The sequence below is a fragment of the Meles meles genome, chromosome 17 (genome assembly GCF_922984935.1).
Source record: "Meles meles chromosome 17, mMelMel3.1 paternal haplotype, whole genome shotgun sequence".
In the NCBI taxonomy this organism is placed as follows: Eukaryota; Metazoa; Chordata; class Mammalia; order Carnivora; family Mustelidae; genus Meles; species Meles meles.
Window position 1 is genome coordinate 44639461 of NC_060082.1, and position 23415 is coordinate 44662875.

The window sequence follows — 23415 nt, forward strand, 5'->3', positions numbered from 1 at the left end:
GAAAATGAAGGGGGGAAAATCGGGGGGGAGGTGGCGAACCATAAGAGACAATGGACTCCAGGTAACAAACTGAGGATTGGGGGGGAATGGGTGAGCCTGGTGGTGGGCATTAAGGAGGGCACCGATTGCATGGAGCACCTGGTGTTATGCACAAACAATGAATCATGGAACACTACATCAAAAACTAATAATGTATTGTATAGTGACTAACATAATGAAAGGGAAAAAAATAAAAACTGCAGAAAAAGAATAAGTAAATACATAAATAAGAAGCAAAAAAAAAACCAAAAAAACCCAAAAGCTGCAGAAAACGTTCAGGAAATCACAAGCATCTGAGGATGGTTGAAACACACCTTGTGAAGGAAGAGGCAAGACAGAAGTGTTAAGAGGGAGGCAGGAGCCAAATGTCTGGAGGGCTTGTACTCTGTGGTACAGTACTTTCACTTTAGGAAGAAGGGAGAGGTTCTTTGCTTGGATGTGGCCTGGATTTTTTATTTTTATTTTTTTAGCGCACTCACCCTGTCAGAGCCAAGCCCCACATCTTGGGGCCTGGAATCCTGCCTCAAATGCTCAGAGCATGTCACCCACCCACCTCTGTCTCTGCATCCAGAGCATCCCAGCCTGCTGAATGCCTCTCCACCCTGTTGCTGCCCAGAGACGGAGCCTCCCTTTCAGGCCACAGATGAGTCCTGAAGCCCCAGCTGCCCCTCCTCCTGCAGCAGACTGTCAGGACCTCTTGCCTTGGCAACTGCAGCCATATGACTCTGCCTTCCTCAGTTGAGGGCCTTAAGATGGTTCATCCTCTTCTTTTCCTGTATTTCCAAGCAACTCAGTGTTGCTTCTCCCCTGATCCAACTTCTGGCACTCCCATTTCTCCTAAATCCTCACCCTATGTCTCTGGAAGTTCCATTCCTTCAATTTCCCTTGAACCCTCAATTTCATCAAATATCCCTTTACTCCCTTATCTTGACATGCTTGAACCCTGAGAATCCTACTTCCCCTGTAGCCATCTCAAGGGGAGGCTTCTTCCAAGACCCCATGCCGTTCAAGATTGGTAGCCAGGTCCAAAACCCTGTAACCAGCAAGTCCCAGATCATCACTCCATCCTCTTACATAATTCAGCCCAGCTCCCTTCCCTGAGACAGCTAAACAGTCCTCAGCTTGGTCATCCACTGCCCTCATGGACACTGCATTTCATTCACTGAAATCTGTAGGACCTCCCCCAAATCTGCCGCCAACCTGACCAGCCCCAAACACCCTGACTCCTGAGTAGTTCTTTGACTTTCTAACCTCCCAAGAACTTCTCTATCTAGTTCTTATCTCCCACCAGAAACTTTATTTCCAAAGAGAGTACCCTATAATCATACAGCACGCCATCCGTCCAGTTCCTCATGCAGGGACCCCCATTATACCAGTTCCTCCCCCTCACTGAGACTTCTAGTCCACAGACCTCGCTAATCTCTTCTCAACTCTTCCCCACTCCCCATGCATGTTATACTCCATAATCCATTACGTGACTCACTCTTTGGCTGACATGCTATTTTGAATCTTTGTAGAATCAATTCTGTTAGCATTCCCATTTTCAGAAACCCATGCCCTGTGCCAAATGGGTTATCCCTCTATTATCAAGACTCCTAACCAGAATCTTCCTATTCTAATATTCTTCCCACCCTAAAATATCTAGTACCTCATTTCCTACATCACTTGTCTATAGCTGAGCTTTGCTTACTCTACTTTTCTGCTCACAAATTGTCAAGTGACACCCATTGCCTAGCAAAGTAATTTTACCCATCTGAGACTCATATTCTAGAACCTCCCCCAACCCACCCCCCACCTCTCTGGTCTTCTTCTCTGATGCTATCCATTTTTAGTATCCTCTAATCACCCTAATCTCACTTCCCGCCCATGCCTCCAACACACCACACTTTTCCTCCAAAGGCAGGGGGCGTGTGTGTACACGCATGTGTGTGTATGCACGTGCATGTGTGTGCATGTGTGTGTGTGTATATGTGTCCTGAATTACTGCTGTACAGCCAGCTCAGTGCCATGTCTCCAAAGTCTTTCCAGCTTCCCCTGGAAGAACCCAGGGGTACCACGACACCACATGGTACAGCCAGTGCCTGGTCTGCTGTCCTGCCCCAGTTCTGCCCACAATGTTGGCAACGTGCACCACATGCTGACACTTCCCCCAGCGACACAGCCATTTACCCTGTGTGATCCCACCCAGAGACTCCCTCTGCCTGTACCACTCTGAGCTGCTTCCTCAGCTTCCCTTCTCCCAACATACCCCAGGGAACCGTGATCCAAATTTGTAATCCTAAAAGAGAGTTTTTGGGTATTCCCAACATTTCACAGAAGGTTTGTGTGAAATCCACATTTCACTTTCTGCTTGCAATCTCTCTTCATAGGAATCAGCCATAAGGCCATGGAGACTGGCTGACAGAGAAAATCCACACCAAGTTTTTCTCTGAGCCTTTTCCCCGCCCCCACTCCCCATCTCTGTCACCACATCTCCCCTGGAGCTGATCACAGACCCAGTCAATAAATGGCTTTCTTTTCATGGTGAAGTTTTCTGTGAGGCTTGACAGAAAACTCGAGTCCAAAGGCCAGGCTTCACCACTGGGGATCTCAAGAGAGCCACTTGGCTCTTCTGAGGGGCATGCCTCCTACTGCCTCATCTAGACCAGAGCTGTTGTGAGAACCATCCAAGATGACATAGCTAAAATAAAGCTGTAAATCATCAAATGTTACAGCCTCTCAAAGGCAGAGATCTTGGCGTCTAGCCTAGAGCAAATTAACTTTCCAGACCTCGTTTTCTCCATCTATAAAATGGACTAATAATGACCATCCCAAAAAGTCACTTTGAGAATGAAATGTACAGGAGATGACTAATAGTGTATCAGAAATCTCCATATGGTGTGATGGCCATGGTCATGGTGCTATGCCATGAGAGAAGAGAAAGATGGTACCCCTACTGCACACCTAATATAACACCGTACGTTAACCAGACTGGAATTAAAATTAAAAACCTAATTTTAAAAAAGATGATACCTCTATCTTGAAACTTGAAGGTTTTAGCCTGCTTATATAAAAGTCCAGCTGGATCTTCACTGATTTGCGGATCTTACCCAAAAGATACAAAATACCAATCAGTACTAGAAATCCTCCAAAGGGAGATGTCTTGTTACTTAGAAAACATGTGAAGACTTTCTAGTAAAGGAGTTTTACAATTCATCTATATTGTAATATTATCCAATATCCATAAAATATCATTATATGTAATAGCATATGTAATTTGAATGTTTCAAAATCTATTTAAGATATTACAAAAATTCTATTGCTATAAAAAATATATTTGCAATGTTGGCATATTATACAGACATACTTTTATAACATCAGTATAATTGTTCAGGGCCAAGTTTAACTCCTTTTTTGTCTGGTATATTTTTGTCCAAGATTTAATTTGGGGATGAACAGTCCAATATAAACAGAGCAGAAAAGGCACCACGTGGTAATTGCATATTTTCAGCACATTGTGTCTGGCCATACATTTTTAATATGACAAAATTGGCTTGTTCTGTAATATTTTGATTGGAGATTTATTCATACTGTTGCCATATTCTTTAAACAGATGTGCAGTAAATTTGATGGAAAAAAACAAATCTCTTCCTCCTGAAACTAGGGCACTTGCTCATTTAAATAATATAGAACAACAGTCACTGTGGATGTTTTAGAAACACAGGGTGTTCTACAAAGTAGAAGGCCTCAAAATGTGCGGTCACGGTTTTATTCCCAATTCACTGATGGTCTTCAAAACATCCAACTGATGTATACTGCTCTATTTTCTACAGTGGTCACTCCTACTTGTATTGTCTCATGGTCAGTAGCAACACAAAATACCAGGAAGCAAGAACACTGGTCCTCTTAGTCAGCAATGGCAGCACCACAGAGGGGGCTAAATAGACCATGCCCAGGGCCTAATAGAGGCTGCACAGAACAATGGAGAGGGCCCAGGCTTTGGAATTAGACATCAAGGATTCTGACCCCAGTCCTAGAACTCACTGCCTATGGAGCTCTGTTCTCCTTCAGTTTCCTCATCTGTTGGCTGGAAATAAAACCTACTCTGCGTGAAGGCTGTAAGAGTTTGATGAATCTGCCATAATGCCTCCAACAATGCAGGACACACCATATATTCTCTATAGATTATATTCAGTATACTTGGTATTTTTTTATCATTATATTGCTAGGAGGTATCCTTGATCTAAATGAGCCTCAAGAGAAAGGTGAAAGGATCTTTACAAATCCCCACCAGGTACTAGAAAAACAACAGTAACCACCACCACAACACAATGCCCATTCCTTAATGGCAACAGATCTTACATGCAGAACAATTGTATTAAAAGTCTCCCCAAAGGGATGAACCATGAGAGACTATGGACTCTGAAAAACAATCTGAGGAGTTTGAAGGGGTGGGGGGTGGGAAGTTGGGTCATCCTGGTGGTGGGTCTTATGGAGGGCACATATTGCATGGAGCACTGGGTGTGGTGCATAAACAAGGAATTCTGGTACACTGAAAAGAAATTTAAAAAATTAAAAGTTAAAAATAAATAAATAAATAAAATTCTCCCCAAACCCACCGTCATGAAATTTGCTTGCAAGATATGGTTGTAAGTAGGCTTTGTACACCATTTTGAACAACCTTCCTAATTCGAGACCATACACTCTAAAATACTTGAACTAATTTGTATATTCTGTATGATGTTTTTATTCAGTGCTCTATCTGTATAAATCCACAACTAATCCCAAACCTCATTTAAATGAGTTGTTTCCAACTCCTCCCCAACTGAGGCTTTAGTAAATTATTTCTACCAGTACCCAAAGGGACCGATTCAAGTTCTTTCTCCTCTGGTGAAGATGTTAATGAACACCGACCGTCAGATGCCAAAACACCAAAGGGAAACCAGGGAGTTTGGATTATCTGCTAAGGATAGATAATTAAGCACAAACTATATTTTAATTTTCTATATTACTTGGCCTTAGCAAACTTTACATCTGGAGTCACTCTGTCAATCAAACCCTCCTTTATCTCACACCCCCTCCAGTGACCACTCCATTTCTCTGCCCGCTTTGTAAGCAAAACTCCAGAGTCCTCTGTCTTTATTATTTTCACTTTCTCCTTCCCTTTCACTCTCAAACCCACTTCAATCTGCTTGCCCAATAAATGCTTCACTGAAAATGCTTTTGTCCTAGTCACAAATGACTTAACATATCGACAAATTCAGCAGTTAAATTATTGTTTTTCTTTTCATTTAGAATTTCTTAGGCAATATTTACACTATGCAAAAAATATAAATAATTCAGTGATTATCTGTGTACCCACCACCCACCTTAAAAAGCAAAATATTACCGATATTGCTGAATGCCTCCTGTGCCTCCCTCCTCAATCACTTTCTCTTCTCCCACTCTTAAAATAACTAGTGTCCTAAATTTCCTACATTTTATTTCCATGTATTTCTTTATACTTTGACGTAAGCTCCTCTAAGCAATGTTTGTTCTGGATACTTTAAAGTCTATAAGCGGCACTGAACTGCTCATATTCCTCAACATCTTTCCTCACTACCGTGTTCATGGGATTCATCCACATGACTCTAGCTCATTCATTTTTCAGCAGAATAAAATTCCACTGTGCAAACATAGCACAGTGTGTTTACTCATTCTCCTGTTGATAGACATTTGGGAATGTTTCCAATATTTTGCTAAAAATAACCAGTGCTTCTGTGAGCACTCTTGTATGGTTCTTGTATTGACCCCAATAGTCAATTCTCATTGCTCTCCTTACTTGACCTCCTAGAGACATGTGATGTGGAGATCACTCCCTCCTTAAAATGAACTTCCAGGGGCACCTGGGTGGCTCAGTGGGTTAAAAGCCTCTGCCTTGGGCTCAGGTCATGATCTCAGGATCCTGGGATCAAGCCCCGCATCGGGCTTTCTGCTCAGTGGGAAGCCTGCTTCCCTCCCTCTCTGCCTGCCTCTCTGCCTGCTTGTGATCTCTCTCTGTGTCAAATTAATAAGTAAAACCTTTAAAAAAGAATGGATTTCTAACAGAATATGACCTTAACTTGACACCACATCTTGTTTTCTTCCAACATCACTGCAGTTTCTCAGTCTTCTTCATTGACTCCGTCTCTTTCCAACCTCTAAACGTTGAGGTGCCCCAGGACTGAGGCTTTCTCATTCTTCTTTTCTTTCTTTTCACTCTCTAATCACATCCACTCCTACTGCTTTAAATCCCATTTCTGGATGATGATTCCAAAATGTAGATCATTAGCTCTGTCCTCCTCCATGACCCTCAGGCTTCTTTATCCAACTTCTTATTCAATACCTTGGGGTATTCATTACCCTGGGAATCTAAATTTAACGTATCCAAAATTGATGGATTTCTATCAGTTGTCTCCTCAAAGCTTTTTCCTTCCTGTGTTTTCTCCATTTCATTGAGTCGAATCATTCAATCAGTTGCTGCAGGAGAAGAGAGGACAACCTCTCTTCTTTTCTTCCTGGACACTACTCTTCTTTTCTTCCTGTTCTTCAAACACTTCGAATCCACCCAAAACTCCTATGGAATCTACCATCAAAATATAAACCAGTTCTAATCACTGCCACCTCTACCAAACCACCATACCCTTTTACACAGACTATGTAATAGCTTCCTGCTCTGCCTACTTTCACTTGGGTCACCCTGCAAGCCACAAAGAAGCTTTAAGAAAATTAAAATGATCTTTAAGAAAAGTAAATGATATAAATCATGTCTTTCCTGTGCTCGGAACTCCCCAGTGACTGCCCATATCCAAAAGCCCTGCCATAGTGAAGTTCTAGGTAATCTAGCCCCCTAAATTCTTAGCTTCCTAATCGCCAACCACTTCCCTCGGCTCCTATCACCCGGGCCTCTTTGCTGTTCTTCAAACATACTTAACATTCCATACCTCAGGTCCTTCGCATTTGCTATTCCTTCTGCCTGGCTGCTTTTCCTCCACCTGGATTAGCATAACTTGGTTTCTCATATTCACATCTCTGCTCAAATGACTCCTTCCCTGACCATGCTATGGAATATTTCTCCTCCCCTACTCTCTATTCTCTTATCCACACCACTCTTGTGAGTATAGTCTAGATTCTTTTGGAATTCCAAGTGCTTTGACTGCATTTCAGGTGTTTGGGAATCAAGGTCAAAGCAGAATTTTTCAGTATTTCGTTTGACATTGCATTACTATGATTCTTCTCATGGGTTAAAAAAAAAAAATGCCTGACAAGAGCTCGAAGGAATGTGCTGAGGGATACATTTTTACTCTGTTTTCAGGCCACTTGCACTACTGTTGCCCAACCCAAGATTCCCTAGAATATTGGTGTAGACAAAAACTGCCAAGTCTGTCAGCTGGAATTTGCCTCAGACTTTCACGGAAGTATGATGGAAGATCTGGCGACACAGAGCTCTCCTGTGGGAGCTGTGGGAATAAATTCATTTAAATACTGAACAACCATAAGACACAAAGCACCACTATCACTCTATTCAAGAATATGAAAGTGTAAGGCATGGTTTCTATCCATCCCCATACCCCAGACGCCCATCATAGGGCCAGTGACGTACTGTGGTACCTGAGGAGCAATATACTGAGTAGAGGAAGGAAGATCAGCAAGGAACAACAGCAAGCATTTGTTGTGCAATTAGTGTCCAAGGCTCAGAGCTAAATGATCTACATACATTATTTTGGTTCAGCTTAAAAATAATTCTGGGAAGTAGACATTTCCCATTTTCCCCATTGTGTAGACAGAAAAACTGAAGTCCAACATCACATCAGTAGGAAGACCTGAGTCTGTTCCACAGCAAGTCTTGAGTTTTTGACCCCTATGCCTATAAGAGAGGGTGAGTTCGATGTTTCCCATCAGAAGTCCTGCCCTCTGAGCCCTCAGGGTGTACCTCAGTCAGAGTAGAGCTTGGAAGAGAAGAGAACTAGAATGCGTTCTATTCATGAACATGTATTTAGTGTCAGTGTTGTGCCACAAACTGGGGGAATAAAGATGGAGAAGGGGAGCCACCATCTGCATAGAGATCAAAGCTGGATCAGGAAACAGGCATCATTAAAGGCTGTGTTGTGGGATTATATCATCCAGATTGAAGTCCTCGCTCTTTCACTTACTTACTGAGTGGCTTAGACAAGTTACATCACCTCTCTACACTTCAATCTCCTACTCTATAAAATGCTGCCTTGTTCGTGCATTCATTTAGCAAATCATTTTCGAGTATATATTATTTGTTCTAGCTGTTGGGAAACAGAACTTAGCAAGACCAACAAAATCCAGGCTTTGTGGATCCTTCTGTCTAGAAAAAGATCAGATTCTACCCCACAGATTTTAACAAATATAAAAGGAAATAGTAAACATTTAATATATGTTACCTATTAATATGTTTTCAACACATTCATTTATTCAACAAGTGTTTCTCGGTTGCCTCTAATGTGCCAGGCACTGGTTTAGGTGCTGAGGATATAAAGGAGACCAAAACAGATGACATCCCTTGCCCCCATGAAGTTTACCCTCTGGATGAACAAACAGAATATGAATAGATAAATGCACGATACAATGTCAGGTGAGAACCATGAAGAAATACAAAACAGAGGATGACATGGACAAGGGGGATTAATAATGTGGAGAAGAAATAGAACAGGGAAGACCTCCCTGAGGAGGTGTCATCTGAATACGGACATCTGAGAGAGCACTCCACTTCTCAACTCTCTAGAGCAGAGAAAAGGGTTGAGGTACAGAAATGCGCCACCCGTGTTTAAAGATCAAGGAGGCCAGAATGGTTTGAACACAAGGACAGAGAAGAGAGATAGTCAGAGGCTGTTCATTCATGTAGGGCCAAGTGGAAACATTTGGAGAACCAAGTGACATGGCCTGATGATTAATTTAATCTGTCAAGTTGGAGAGTGTTTTTGGATTAGTGAATTAGTTAATGTTGAGTAAGCGGACTGCCCTCCATAATGTGAGTGGGCCTCATCCAATCCGTTGAAAGCCCGAATAGAACAAAAAGACCAGCCTCCACAAGCAAGAGGGAACTCTCCAGCAGCGTGCCTTCAGACTTCTTCTGTCATCCCTCGTGAGTCTCTGGGCCTTCAGGCTGGAACTGCTCCATCAACTCTTCGGTCTCCAGAGCGCGGGCCCACACTGCAGATTCTGGACTTGCCAGCCTCTATAATCATGTGAGCCATCCCTTATGATGAATTCCTTCTATACACAGACACATCCTGTTGGTTCTGTTTCTCTGGAGAATCTTAATACACACAGGAAGCACTAATGGTTGTGAGCAAAGAACTATACAATTTAATTCATCTTTCATGTCTTGCTTCTGCATGGAAGATACACGGCACTGAGGCAAACATGGAGGCAAGGAGACAAGGTCAAACAGAGCTCAGTAATCATGATGAGAAATGACAGTGGTCTGCACTGGAGTGGTAGAGGTGGATGTGGTGGGAAGTAATCGAACTTGGGATATATTCTGAGGATAGTGCTGACAGGATTTGCTGATGGAATAATTATTATAATCATCGTAGAAATAAATTATGACAGAATGTGGTAAGAGCCATAATTAAGGGACACAGAAGGTTATGTAGGATCAAAGATTAAGGAGAAATCAGTTCCTCCAGGAAGGGGAAGGTTATTGGTCAGAGGAGCACTGAGACACATAAAAGTGACCTTTGGGGTGAGTTTTGAAGAGCAAGTTCCATGTACAAGGTGGGGCAAAGGGACATTCCAGGCTGACAGAGAGACATACCCAGAAGTAGGTGGGCAAGAACACACTGGGCATATCCAGAGAAAGTCCAAGTAGCCTCGTAAGACCTGAGCAGAGGTTCTAACGGGGAAATGCCTGGAAAGGAGTTGGAATGGGAGATTGGAAAGGTAGACAGGGGTGTCAGCAGGCGCTTTATCCTATTCTAATCAAATGATGGTACATGAGAAGATGCCTTTGAAGAGGTTGATAATGGACTTCTGGGGCCTCCCAGGCCAATGGAAGAAACTGAAAGGCATCTCCAAGCTCAGCTGGAAGTGGCCAGTGACCTGAGCAGCTCACACTGCCTAGGTACCATCCATAAGACCAGCACTTTCAGAATCAAGTCCACAGGAATAGATTTATATTCATCATCCAATGCCTAAGAAAAAGTTATTTCATTCTAAGATGAGAAAAGCAGCTGGGCTACTCATTCCTACAGCTTAAATTTGCCCTCTGCTCCAGCTAAACACATTATTTTTACAATCTGGCAACAACCTTTGCCTATTAAGCATCTCTGACCACAAAGAAGTGATATTGATTTATTTTATTTTTATGGCCAGAGGTATTTATTCCCATTTGCACCCATGCTTCATTATTCCAGCTTTAAAAATATCTATAGTGGTGGTAGATCCTAAAGCTGATGATTCATATCTGGGGACATTTGGAGGAAAAGACACTGAAGATGAACGGGTGTTCATCATGACTTCCACCTGGAGACAAAGCAAGCATGCTCTGATCTGGCTAGACAAAGCTTAAAAGGACTCAAAATCGGTGCAAAAAGAAGGGTCCATGGATTCCAACCAGTTATCTTATTCTTCTAGACCCACTATATGCCAATTGCTGTGCTCAGAGCTGAAGGTACAGAGATGGAGGTAGGCAGGGCCTCTGGCCACAGAGTTTACAGTGGGAGTCAGATGTGCCAATAAAGCAAACCGTTAGGACAGAAGAGGGGCATTGCTTTAATGGATATGCGAACACTATTAAGGGCAACAGGAACCCCAAAGAAAGAGCACTCGGATCATCCCAGGGTGGTGAAGAATGGGCTCACTAGGAGGTGACCTGCCACTGAGATGTGAGGATGGCACTCATGAGACAGGGAGGAGAAGGGCTTTCTGCACACAGACAACCATGGTAGAGCAAAGGATGCTTCGAATATAGTCTAACAAGAAAATCCCTGCAGTCACTCTGCTCAGTAAAACTTAACCAAGGACAAAAGTGCAGCCGCTCATTTCACACTAGCTTTCACATCTTTGAAAAGATGTTAGGACATTGGTTTTGTAAATAAATATACAGCAAACACTTTGTATTTTCAGTTTTAATCAAAATACCTCCACAATTGTCTTAAATTCTGCCAATGCTGGGTCTGTGGCCCCCCCTCCTCCCATGATGCGAAGTGGGGCATGTCTAGGGAAGCCACTGGCTACTCCAGTGACAGACAAAACCACAGGGAGGAGAGAGACTAAAAGAGAAGGGATGAAAAGAAGCAGAACAGGGGAAAGACAAATAGGGAGGAAGACAGGCCAAGAGAGGAGAGGCAGCTTCATTTGAGAGTTGGGGAAAGGCCTCACCAACAATTGCCAAAGGTTACTACCTAGGCACAGGACCTAAATCTACCATGGTGTGGCTCACTCATAATCTTTAGGGGTCCTCCAGTTTGAGACAAGGGGTGGGAGCTAAGAGCTGGCCAGAGGAAGATGCCTGCTGCTGCCCCAAGGGGCCTCCCATCTGAAAGCTTCCCAGGTATCTTACAAATATCTTAGACCTGAAAAAACAAAACAAAACAAAACAAAAAACAAAAAAAAAGGAAGTGGCTTCAAATAAAAAAGAAAGTGTAGAACTGAAATTAAGTGTTTAATTGAATGTCTACAAGATGTAATACTATGTCAACTCCATTAATTGTTCAATTTAGTATTCATCAAAAAAGTCATTATATTAGAAAATCATTTAAGACTTCTCATCCCATGAGAATTCTTGAATATGGATGTAATTTCTAAAAATCCCCCATTGTAAATAATTTTAAAACCAAAATTAGAAAATAAGTTTAAATTTAATAACAAAAAAGAGAGAGAGATAAATTTGCAAGGGTCTATGGAGGCATTTCAGGTGCTATCATATACTTGGGATCTGGGCTGTGTCTTCATGGGTAAGAGGGCCCAGGGCCTACAAAATCCTCAGAAGAGCTCTAGCTATCTACAGGGTCCCTCTTGATCCTCTTCTGTGACTTCCTACCAGTATCTTTCACCAAGACAACAAAAACTCTCTGGAACCACTTTTGAATGATTCCAAATATCCTCTAGTAATAAATAATTCTCACTTGCAGCTATGTGTGATTAGACTGTCAGCGTAGGCTCAGATTCTTGGAATGTTTTCTGGACTTCCCAATAAGTAACAGAATGACTTTCCTAGGCACTTTTCCTGAGGGTAGGATTTACCTGAAGAGTAAATAACTTGATGAATGCCTATCACAGGGCTTAGCACATAGTTAGTGCTTAATAAATATTTATCTAATGGGCAAAAGGTCCTTCCAGGACTCCACAATGCTTTAAAAATCTCCACCTCCAACGCAGCATGTGTCTACTGCACTGTGATTCTGGGTGTGTTTTCTTCTTTGGGCATGAGTGTCTCCTCTGCTTAGCTGCACACTCCGAGTGGATGGGGACTATACTTCGTTCATACCTGGAGAGCGAGCATCTAACACAGTGCATCCCAGGTGCTCAGAAAGTAGCTGTGGAGTGAATGAGAGGTTAAAGGGTAGAGAGATAATAAATTTAAAAGATAAAGCTAGGTTTTCTCCTGATGGGTCAGCTCCTGCCTAATCCCAGTTCCAATAATAATTCCACCTGCCAGTTTTTGAATGGTTAGTGTGTCCCTGCACGTGTATGAAGGTAGTAGTAAGATAAGGAGATGAAGAGTCAGGAAGCAAGTCACCCACGGTCACATACCTAGAAGCAGTGAAGACAGCATTCGAACTGGTAACACTGACATCTACATGAAAAACAAGCTCTCTTTTACTTTATTCTATACTATTGCTTGCACTCTCTAGAAGACTCAAGATCTCATGGACACGAAGTGGGTCAAAATCCCTGCCCAGAACAAACATACACGGACGGAACAGCTCCCCACATTGATTGTCCTGATTTCCCAGGCCCAGATTCTGACCACACCCTTCAGGAGGGGGTCACCGCCCACTAACCCTGCAGCAAGCACAGACGGGAGTGGAGAAGAAGGCAGAAATGAGAGTCCGCGCAGCAACCCTCTGAACGCCTCTGGAGGGGTGGCCACACACTGTGAGGGAGAGGGCGCTGGCTAGGGATGAGGAAGCCGGGGCTCGGGGTTCCACCTCAAAGTGGCTGTGTGACCTCAGTCAAGCCCCCTACCTTCCCTGGATCAGCACGACTTCCTCCGTGCTACTGTCTTCTCTGTCTACAAGCCCAATCTCACCTCCACTTTTTTTTGGCATCCCAGAGGACGTGGCTCTTCTCAACCTGGCCGTCATGTCATGTCGTACCGCAGAGGATGAATTACCTCAGGAACTGCAGGCTTAACCAGTGTAACTACCAAAACGGCTGTTATTCTTCCAGCCATCGGAAAGCCCAGCTAACGGCTTGCCTCAGTTAATAGCGAGCAGGTTGGGTTCCTTCGCAGGTTAATTACACATTGAGTGGAGAGCGCTTCCTTTCATCAGTTCTAAATTTGCTCCCTTTTAATTTTGTCAAGTGCGGCCTCTTTCTCCTATTAGGGGAAAGGGCAAGAGGGAGCCTGCAATTGGCTTGCTGCTCCCATTCATTACACTTGCCACCTCAGAAAGTGCTCACCCCTTTCCTCTGCTCCTTTCAGAAGGAAATGTGTCATCTTTCTTGGTGTGAAGTTGCCCCGTCCCCCATATCCATCTGTTCTGCCCTTCCAGGGACCTTTTCTATTTCTGCTGTGTCCTATCCGAGATGAGGTGAGCTGCAAAGGGAAGCTGGTAGTCAAGGTAAGGAGAGAGTGCAAATTTACTGGATGGAATAACAATTCTTTCCCAGTTGTGCTCCGGTTCTTTCTTAATGCCGACTAATGCCTCACTCACCTTTTGACTTACTCTTTCCCTTTAGAAAAGAAATCCAATAGCATATTCAAGATAACTAGCAGATCCTTTTTTACCCAAAAGGGTGCCAGTAATTTAAGACTCAAACTCAGAAGTTTAAATTTCTCTCTCCAACGGTACCTGGGACCTTTGCTACTTTGCTCTTTGTCAATACATATTGTCATCTTGCCAAGAGAGAGAAAAGTTTGTTCCTTGAAGTAAAACACACACCACTCTCAGGACCAGGGATCCCAGGCCAGAAGGCATCTGTGCACTTGGCACAGATTCCCTCTATCTGGGTCTGGATGCGGCATTCAAGGCCATCTAGCAGCACCCCCTCATTAGGGGTATCACGCCCAAAAAGTTTAGTGGGTTGTCCCAAGTATGCCACTCTCCGTCTGACTACTTAATATTTCTTGAGCATTCACTATAAGCGGACACCATCACAGGAATTGAAAACACAGAGATGAATAGAGCAGATCTAATCATAACAGCTACCAGTTTCTGAGAACTTGCCAGGCATTCTATAAATGACTTCATATGGTATCTCATGTCATCCTACCCTCAGCCATGAGGAGAACATGGCTATTCTCATGCTCATTTTTCATGTCAGGACACCAAGGCTTAGAAAGGTTACAAGATTTGTCCAAGGTACCACAGCTAGAAAGTTGTGAAGCCAAGAGTCAAACCAAGAAGTTGTGACATCAGATCGTTGCCCTGCCTTGGCAGGCTCGGCCTGCTATCTGGGAGCCTGCCGCAGCCTTCCTTTATACCTGGGCTGGGACCTTTCCTCTCACTGTGGGATACCGATTATTTTTTCCAGCTCTCATCACTCCACCATGTCTCTGCCTGTCAAGGGCTTTTTGGCTATACCTAAGTCCCACATTAACATCCCAGCCCTGGATTACACCCAAGCAGAGATCTTCAGGCTTCACAAATGACACCAATAGTCTCGAGGCTCAGGACTTCACCCCACCCTAGCCTGACTCACAATGCTATTCCCAAAGTAGATGCTAGAACCCAGAGCAGAGAGCATCAGGGCATTCCTGAAGGAGGGTGCTTACCAGCCCTGCTCCTGGAAGGAGCTTCTGCTGGGCTGCTTGAGGCACATGGGAGAGGAACGACGTCATATGTGTATGCCTGGGTTCTGGATGACAGTGATGAGAATGGGAAACATCCAGCAAGCATCCACTACAGGTCAGGCACTGTGCCAAGTACTTCCCCCACATTACCTCATTTAAGACCCACAGCTGCCTTATGGAGTAAGTACTATTACTTTAACAGAAAAGGCTGAGACACAGAAAGGTGAATTAATTTGCCCAAGGTTGCACAGCCGGGTAGGATTCAAATCTGAGCTGATTCCAACAGAGGAATTTAGAGGGAAAGTCTCAGTGATGCTTAAAGAAAAAGAAACTCATAGATAACCATGGAGGTCAGTGCCCATCAACACAGGCTCTTGGCTCTCCTACCAGAACCAGCATACGGATTTTCTCTCCTGAGCTCAGGCCAGCCATGTGACTGGAATCCAGGAGCAGAAAAAGAAGCCTCTGCCCTTCCCCAGTAGCTATGTCTGCTTAAAGCTGTGGCTGTTTATTACTGACTTCTCCTGATCTAATGGGAGTTGAAATTTCCATTAATTAAGAATATAAATAAATAAATGGGTAGGAAAGAAAGCGAGATGGTGGCGTGGTGCCCAGAAGGCTCTGCTGAAAGCAGCCAGTTCACGCTTCATTAGCATCTTTGCTTCCTCTCCAAACCTGCTAGCGCAGCCTTTCTCTGAGACACACTCCAGGAGCTCCAGTTTGGAGGGGATGCTTGGGTTTCAGCCTTCCGAGCTCCAGTGCGTTTCTCATTGGCCTTTCATGGTCTTTAAAAACCAACTTGCCCCAATCCCAGGGTACCTCCTCCGCTCAGTCTCCCTCTTTCCCACAGTGCCTTCAACATGAAAGCGATTTCTACAGGTCCCCCCATGGGGGTCTCAATGCAGTCACAATGCAATGTTGTGATGGCGACTCAGCTAGTCATTAACATTTTCTTGGTCAAGGTTTCCCCTCAGCTAGGTCTTTATGCTCCTCAGGTCAAATCTCTTCTCACCAACTGGGGGAAACAGCATTGCTAGAAGCGAGCATTTTATCAGCAGGCTGCTGCCGATAAAACCAGAAGCAAGAGGGAGAAATGAAGAAGGTGGGACAATGGTGGGAAGTCCATTCCACCAGCAAGCCTGCCCAGCTCAGCTGATTAACCTGGGCTTTTGGTCAGATACAAAGTGGCGGGAGCAAGTTCTCTGCTCTCCTCGTGCAGCCACTGCGGGAAGAAGACACAGTAAGACAGCAGACAGCACTTAACAAGGACAAAACCACGTGCTGTAGACTTCATACAACGGAGTTCAGGAGAGACAATGGGGGTGGCAGAGGTAGGAAGAAGCTCCAGAATGTCTACATGGCAGAGGCATGGGGGAGGACCTAGGCTATGACTTGCTTCCCAGCTGCCTTGCCAGCACGAGTGCGCTGCTGCCCTTTGCTACAGTGTAAACGGAGATCCTGGAGAGGAAGGTGCCGTTAGCACCTTCCAACAAGTTGTCCCGTGGTGAGACTACTCCCATCGAGGGCCGTGCCATCCTGGAAGCTGGGGCTCACGCTCAGCCAAGAAAGGAGGGTAGATATCCTATTCTGCTTCCTCATGAAAAATAGGATTAGCAGCTAAAATGGGGAAGTGGAGCTGGAATGAAGGGAGAATTGTTTCCGAGGCAGAGTCAGAGAACTCAGTCACATGCCAAACAATGCAAGAGGACCGCTATCTTACACCATCCACAAAAATTAACTCAAAATGAAAAGGCGGCCTACTGCATGGGAGAAAATATTTGTAAATCATATTTATCTGACGAGAGGCTCATACCAAAATTATATAAAGAACTCACAGAACTCAACAGCAAACAATCTGACTAGAAAAGGTGGCAGAGGATCTGAAGAGACATTTTTTCAAAGAAGACATATGTATGGGCCAGCAGGTAGAGGAGAAGATGCTCAACATCACTCATCCTCAGGGAAATGCATAAAACCACCATGAGACATTACTTCACACCCATTATAATGGACACTAACAAAAAGACAAGAAATAATAATTTTTGGTGAAGATGTGAAGAAAAGTGAACACCTGTACACTACTGGAATGTAAATTGGTCCAGTCACTACTGGGAAATAGTATGGAGGTTTCTTTAAAAACTAGAAATAAACATGATCTCAGGGTCCTGGGATCCAGTCCCACGTCGGACTCCCTTCTTGGCAGGGCATCTGCTTCTACCTCTGCCCCTCTCTCTTGCTCGTGTGCTGTCTTAAATAAATTAATTAATTATTTTTTTAAAAAAACTACTATATGATCCAGTAATTCCACTTCTGGGCATTTATCTAAAGAAAAAAAAACACAAATTCAAAACGATATATGCAATCCCATGTTCACTGGAGCATTATTTACAATAGCCAAAATATGAAAATAAGATAAACTTAAGTGTTTATCTGATGAACAGATAAAGAAAACAGGGCATATATGCACAATGGAATTGAGCCATAAAAAATAATGAAATCTTGCCATTTACAACAACATGGATGGACCTGGAGGGCACAATGCAAAGTGAAGTAAGTCATACAGAGAGAGGCAAATACCATATGATCTCACCTATATACGGAATCTTAAAAAAAAAAAAAAAAGGCAAAAAAAAAAAAAACAAGCTCATAGACACAAAGAACAGACTGGTGTTTGCCCAAGGGTGGGTAGTGGGAGAAATGAGTGAAGTGGGTCAACAGGTACAAATTTCCAGTTATAAAATAAGTCATAGGATGTAACACACAGCATGACAACTGTAGTTAATAATGCCATAATGCACACTTGAAAGTTGCTAAGAGATTAGGTCCTACAAGTTCTCACCATGTGAGAGGTAGAACACGGATCTGAGAGTGACTTACCCACAGCCCTGCCTTGGTAACAAGGAGAGAACAGTGAACCCAAAGCATTCAGGGGGTGCCTTGCCTGTGTGTCTTGTCCCCAAGACCATTCGTAGCCAGCTTCAGATCCCACTCTTCATGGATGAAAACTGTTAAAAGAGGAGTAAACAATTTAGGTGATACAAACAAACTTTAACACTTGACGAAGTTAACAGTTTCCTTTAGGAGAACTGCAAAACCGGGGCTGGGAGTTAAAGACGCTTTTATGAGATCAAAAATTAAAAAGGAAGAGACAAATAGGCATATAAAAAAAAAAAATACTCGACTGGCTGGGGCCACACAGTCAACCTTGTTTGGGATGAGAAGCCCCAGAGTTGGCCTGGCATTTGGGGACTGACTGCTGGATACACAGCGTTTCCAGTCAAACAGAGCAATTATAGGAACAAGAAAGTTACGAAATTCCTATCTGCTGAGATGGCACCCTGAGCAGGAGCGGGTCCATCTTGGAACAGAAATGTATTTCAACAGACCCCAGCCCTGTTCTTATCCCTGCCTTCCATACTTTGCTTAGCTTCCTTACTTTTTTTCCTAAAAGGAAAGGTTAAGGCAGCAGCTGCTGGTCCACTGGACCTGTCTCTGGCTTCTCCAGAGTTTGGACGGCACCCACTCAGGGACGCCCCTTCTTCCCGCCTCCCACCAGCCTCCAACCTCTTCTCCAGGTGCAGCCTCCAGAACCCCCTTCTCCGCCATCCTCTGCCCTCCACGAGCAGCCAGCAGGGCATCTTGAGCTTCCTCCTCGTCGCCATGGACCACAAGCTCCCGGGTTCACACGAAGGGCCCCATCGCCTGCTCCCCAGTACCTGCAGGCCTCGCGCCCACCTGTCTCTGGGCTTCCACTCGACCGCAGCGACAAGGCGGCTCCCGAGGGCTTGAGTCACACCCTGCAGGCCGGAGCAAATGCGGTCCCGGAGCAGGACCAAACCAGACCCTCTGGACCTGCGGGGCCCGGGCCGCCGACTTCCGGAAGGCTACTTCCGGCGCTAGCAGGTGCTGCTAATCAGGAAGATGCCCCGCACCTGACTCCTCTTCCGCCTGCACAAGCGGGTTTCTCCTCCAGAGGCCCCCTCCTGCAGGGCGAGGAGCCCCAGAGCCCAGCAGCCTCGGGGCGGGGGGAGGGACCCTGCTGGCCTCTCCCCGGGAGCCAGGGCTTCTGCCTGAGCCTCTCCCTGCCCCCCGCTGGGCGGCTGTGTGACCACCCTGCACCCTCTCCCGCAGGCGCCGTGGGCCAAATGGAAACAAACAAGCTTTTTGCAGGAATTAAAAAAAAAAAAAAAAAAGGTAACAGATTTCCTGCAGTTGGCCTGCTTCATAGGTTAGCCTCATCAAAAGAGGTTCACAGTGTAATTATTATATAAATATTGTCCTATTTTCGATTCTTGGAGGTTAGGGTTAAACTTCCGAGTCATTAACTTAGTAATTTGGGGGGATGTTGGGTGTGAATAAGGACAGGGACACATTTTAGGGCATTAGAAAGAGCTCATCCAGCATTTCTAGCTTTCTTCCAAATTAAAGTGCAAATCATGTCCTGTTTCATTTCTTCTGCCTCTCAGTCCCTGCCTAGTCCTCTCAGAGTTTCCAGAGAATAAGCTCACCCACCTTGATTGTTTAAATGAGAAAGGAACTGCTATTCTTAGCCAGGGAGATTCACTTGTGTTGCTCTAACAACCTGCCTTTCTATCCTTTCCCCTGAGAGCGGGTGTCTTTCTCTAATGCAGGGGTTCTCAGCCCGGTTACAATTAGAAACACCTGGGGGTGCTCTTTAAAACCATACCAACACCTAGGCGCCACCCCCAGTGATTCTGACTTAATTGCTCTGCAGCATGTTTCTAATATTCAGCCAGGTTGAGGATAATTGCTGTGGTGTATGAAATAAATTTATCACCCATTTTCCTACCCTCATCAAACAATGGGCCTTCCCCTCCTCTGTTAGGGTGAGAGCCCGATTCTACTTATGATTTGCGTAGCTTTGGATGGATTGAGATTTTTTACATTAGTTTTTGGGAAGGTTCCTAGTGAATTAGAGAATTAAGATCTTTGTCTTTTGGAGAACCATCAGGATATTACATGAACAAACTCACCCCTCCTTTGGCCAAAATGAAAGAGGACAAAAATATTTTTAAAATAAGACTCTGTGATGGGCATTAAGTAGGCACGTGATGTGATGAGCACTGGGTGTTACTGATCAACTGTGGAACGCTACATCTGAGACTAATGATGTACTATATGTTGCCTAATCGAATTTAAAGAATAATAATAATAAAGACTCCGTGAGACTTCTGATTCAGTATAACACTTTGACAGATACCAGGATCACTTAGTCCTGTATTTCTCAACTATAGGCTGCCTCCAAATCGCCTGTGCCTTACTCAATGCCCCTATTTTATTCCAAATACCAGGCCCCACCCACAGAAATTCTGATTCGGGACCAGGAATCTGAAGCTAAAACTAGTTCCCCAGAATATTTTTTTTTAAAGATTTTTATTTATTTATTTGACAGAGAGAGAGATCACAAGTAGGCAGAGAGGCAGACAGAGAGAGAGGAGGAAGCAGGCTCCCTGCAGAGCAGAGAGCCCGATGCGGGGCTCGATCCCAGGACCCTGAGATCATGACCTGAGCCGAAGGCAGCGGCTCAATCCACTGAGCCACCCAGGTGCCCCTCCCCAGAATATTCTGATATGTCACTAATTTGGGGAAGCACTTATTTTGACAATTTCTCTCTTGCATCAATTGATGTGAATGCTTTAGTTTCTACTATTGTGTCCTTCAACCATCCGCTTTCAAAATGGTGTCCAAACTTTGAACTGTTGATGCCTCATCCCTAGCATCACTCTTAGTGGTACATGTAGCATGTCATGTTTACAGTTAGAGAAAATTTGTGTTCAGGATTCTGAGAATTTAGGGCTAGGGTTATGGTTGAATTAGGATCACAGAACTCCCTTTGGAAATAACACCAGACAGGTATACTGCAGTGAAAACACACTTGAATCTGGAATAAAGTGGAGGGGGAAAAAACATTTGAATAAGAACTTGGCCTTCTCCCTGTTCAAAGACCATGAAAGAGTCCCTTTCCTGGGTGTTGATAAGGGTCTGTCCCTTCTGCCAAACCTGTGCATACTCTTCAATGCAAAGGAAATGAAATAGGAGACTTAAAAGAGAAACCAGAAAAACGCTAATGTAGAAGGCAGTATGGGAAAGGAGGGAGAAGATCTTATAAGGAACAGTATTGAGTAGCCTCCAAGTAGAGTTTAACAATGGAGGAGAAAAAACTCAAAGAGAGAGAAAACTGGATATGCCACATACTTCAACTGCAGGCACTCTGACTCCAAGTCTTCAGGATGTCCACGGATCACTCCCATCTCTGGACACACAAAACCTGATGTGGCACCATTTTTCCACAGGGCAGTATGCACCATACTGATGTGAAATGGGGCTCCAGCTTTTCCACAGTACTTCTTTTTTTTTTAATTTATTTATTTTTTCAGCGTAACAGTATTCATTGTTTTTGCACAACACTCAGTGCTCCATGCAACACGTGCCCTCCCTATTACCCACCACCTGGTTCCCCCAACCTCCCACCCCCACCCCTTCAAAACCCCCAGGTTGTTTCTCAGAGTCCATGGTCTCTCATGTTTCGCCTCCCCTTCCAATTTCCCCCAACTTCCTTCTCCTCTCCATCTCCCAATGTCCTCCATGTCATTTGTTATGCTCCACAAATAAGTGAAACCATATGATACTTGACTTATTTCTCTGCTTGACTTATTTCACTCCACAGTACTTCTTTATCAAATTACAAAATCGCTCTATTGCTTCCTGCCTGCAGGAATCTTGGAAAAGTGGAGGGGAGCCAGCCTGCAGGTGGAGTTACACAAATACAAGTTGAAGTTGAGACCCAGGGAGGCGGTGCTTTGGGCACAAGTCATCAAATCTCTTTGACTTTCTCTTTTTAAAAAAAAATCATTGAGCACTTATTAGGTATCCTGCATTTACCCACACATGATCTCATTTAATCTTCAGTAGGGCCCTAAAAAGCAGGACTACCATTTACATTTTACAGAGACGGAAACTGAAGCTTTAGGAAGTGGCATGAAGCATGACTGATCCAAAGAAGTAGAGCCAGGTTCAAACCCAGATCTTCCATTACCAAGAACGGTGTTCTTTCCACTGTCCCCGGCTGCTTTTAGATTTAAGCTCCAGGTTTTGGCCCAATAGAACCAGAAAGTTTGTTTGTTTGTTTGTTTTTTCCTATTAACTACTACATTTGGAATATGAAAAAGTTGTTCATGGTAGGGGAATTAGTAAAATTAAGGAGACAAATGCATCGGGGGAAACACTTTGTTACTTTCTGGTCTTTTCCCTAAATTTTCCTCACTCTGTTGACTTCCTCACAATTGTCCCCTGCTTGTCCCCATCTTGCATTCACAACAGTTCTCTAGGATTCTTCTCATCCAGCTATGTTCAGGGTCATCTGTAAATGGAAGAATAGTTATTATAGCCATCATTTATTTATTTTATTTTTAGCCATCATTTATTTTTAGTGAGTGCTTACCATGTCAAGAAAGTAAATTAAGAACTTCATAGACATTATCTCACTTAATCCATACAATAAACTCTTGTGACTAGTTCATTTAGTATCTTCATTTTATACATGACATAACTAAAGCATAGAACTCATGTAATTTACCCAAGATCTCATAGCCATTGAATGGTTACTCCAGAGATTCAGACTCATGCAAGACTACAGAGTTCACATGACTAAACCAACCTAGATGAGCCAAGAGAACAATGAAGCTCTCAGGCCAGATCATTCAGAAGAAATGTGAAGCCCACACCAGAATTTTACAAATGGAATGAGCATGATATTAAAATATTAAGCAGTAATTTGAATCCTAAAGTTAATAGGGAACTACAAAAGACTCCAAAAAGCCAAAGCAATCTTGAGAAAGAAGAACAAAGCTAGAGACATCATGTTCCCTGCTTTCAAACTGTATTACAAAGCATAATAATAAAAACAATACAATATTGGCATAAAAACAAACACATAGATTAATGAAACAGAATAAGGAGTCCAGAAATAAACCCATGCACATATGGTCAATTGATTTATGACAAAGGAAGCAAGAATATACAATAGGAATATACAATAGGAATATACAATAGGAATATGCAATAGGAAAATGATAGTGCCTTCAATAAGTGGTGCTGGGAAAACTGGGCAGACATGCAAAAGAGTGAAACTGGACCACTGTCTTATATCATACACAAAAAATAAATCAAAAGAGATTAAAGACATGACCATAAGACCTGAAACCATAAAATTCCTACAAGAAAATATAAGCAGTAAGCTACATCAGTCTTGACAGTACTGATTTTCTGGATTTGACACCAAAAGTAAAGGCAACAAAAACAAAAATAACCAAGTGGGATTACATCAAACTAAAAAGCTTCTACACGGCAAAAGAAACCTTTAACAAATCAAAAGAAACACTCAACCTATGAGTGGGAGAAAATATTTGCAAATCATATATCTGATG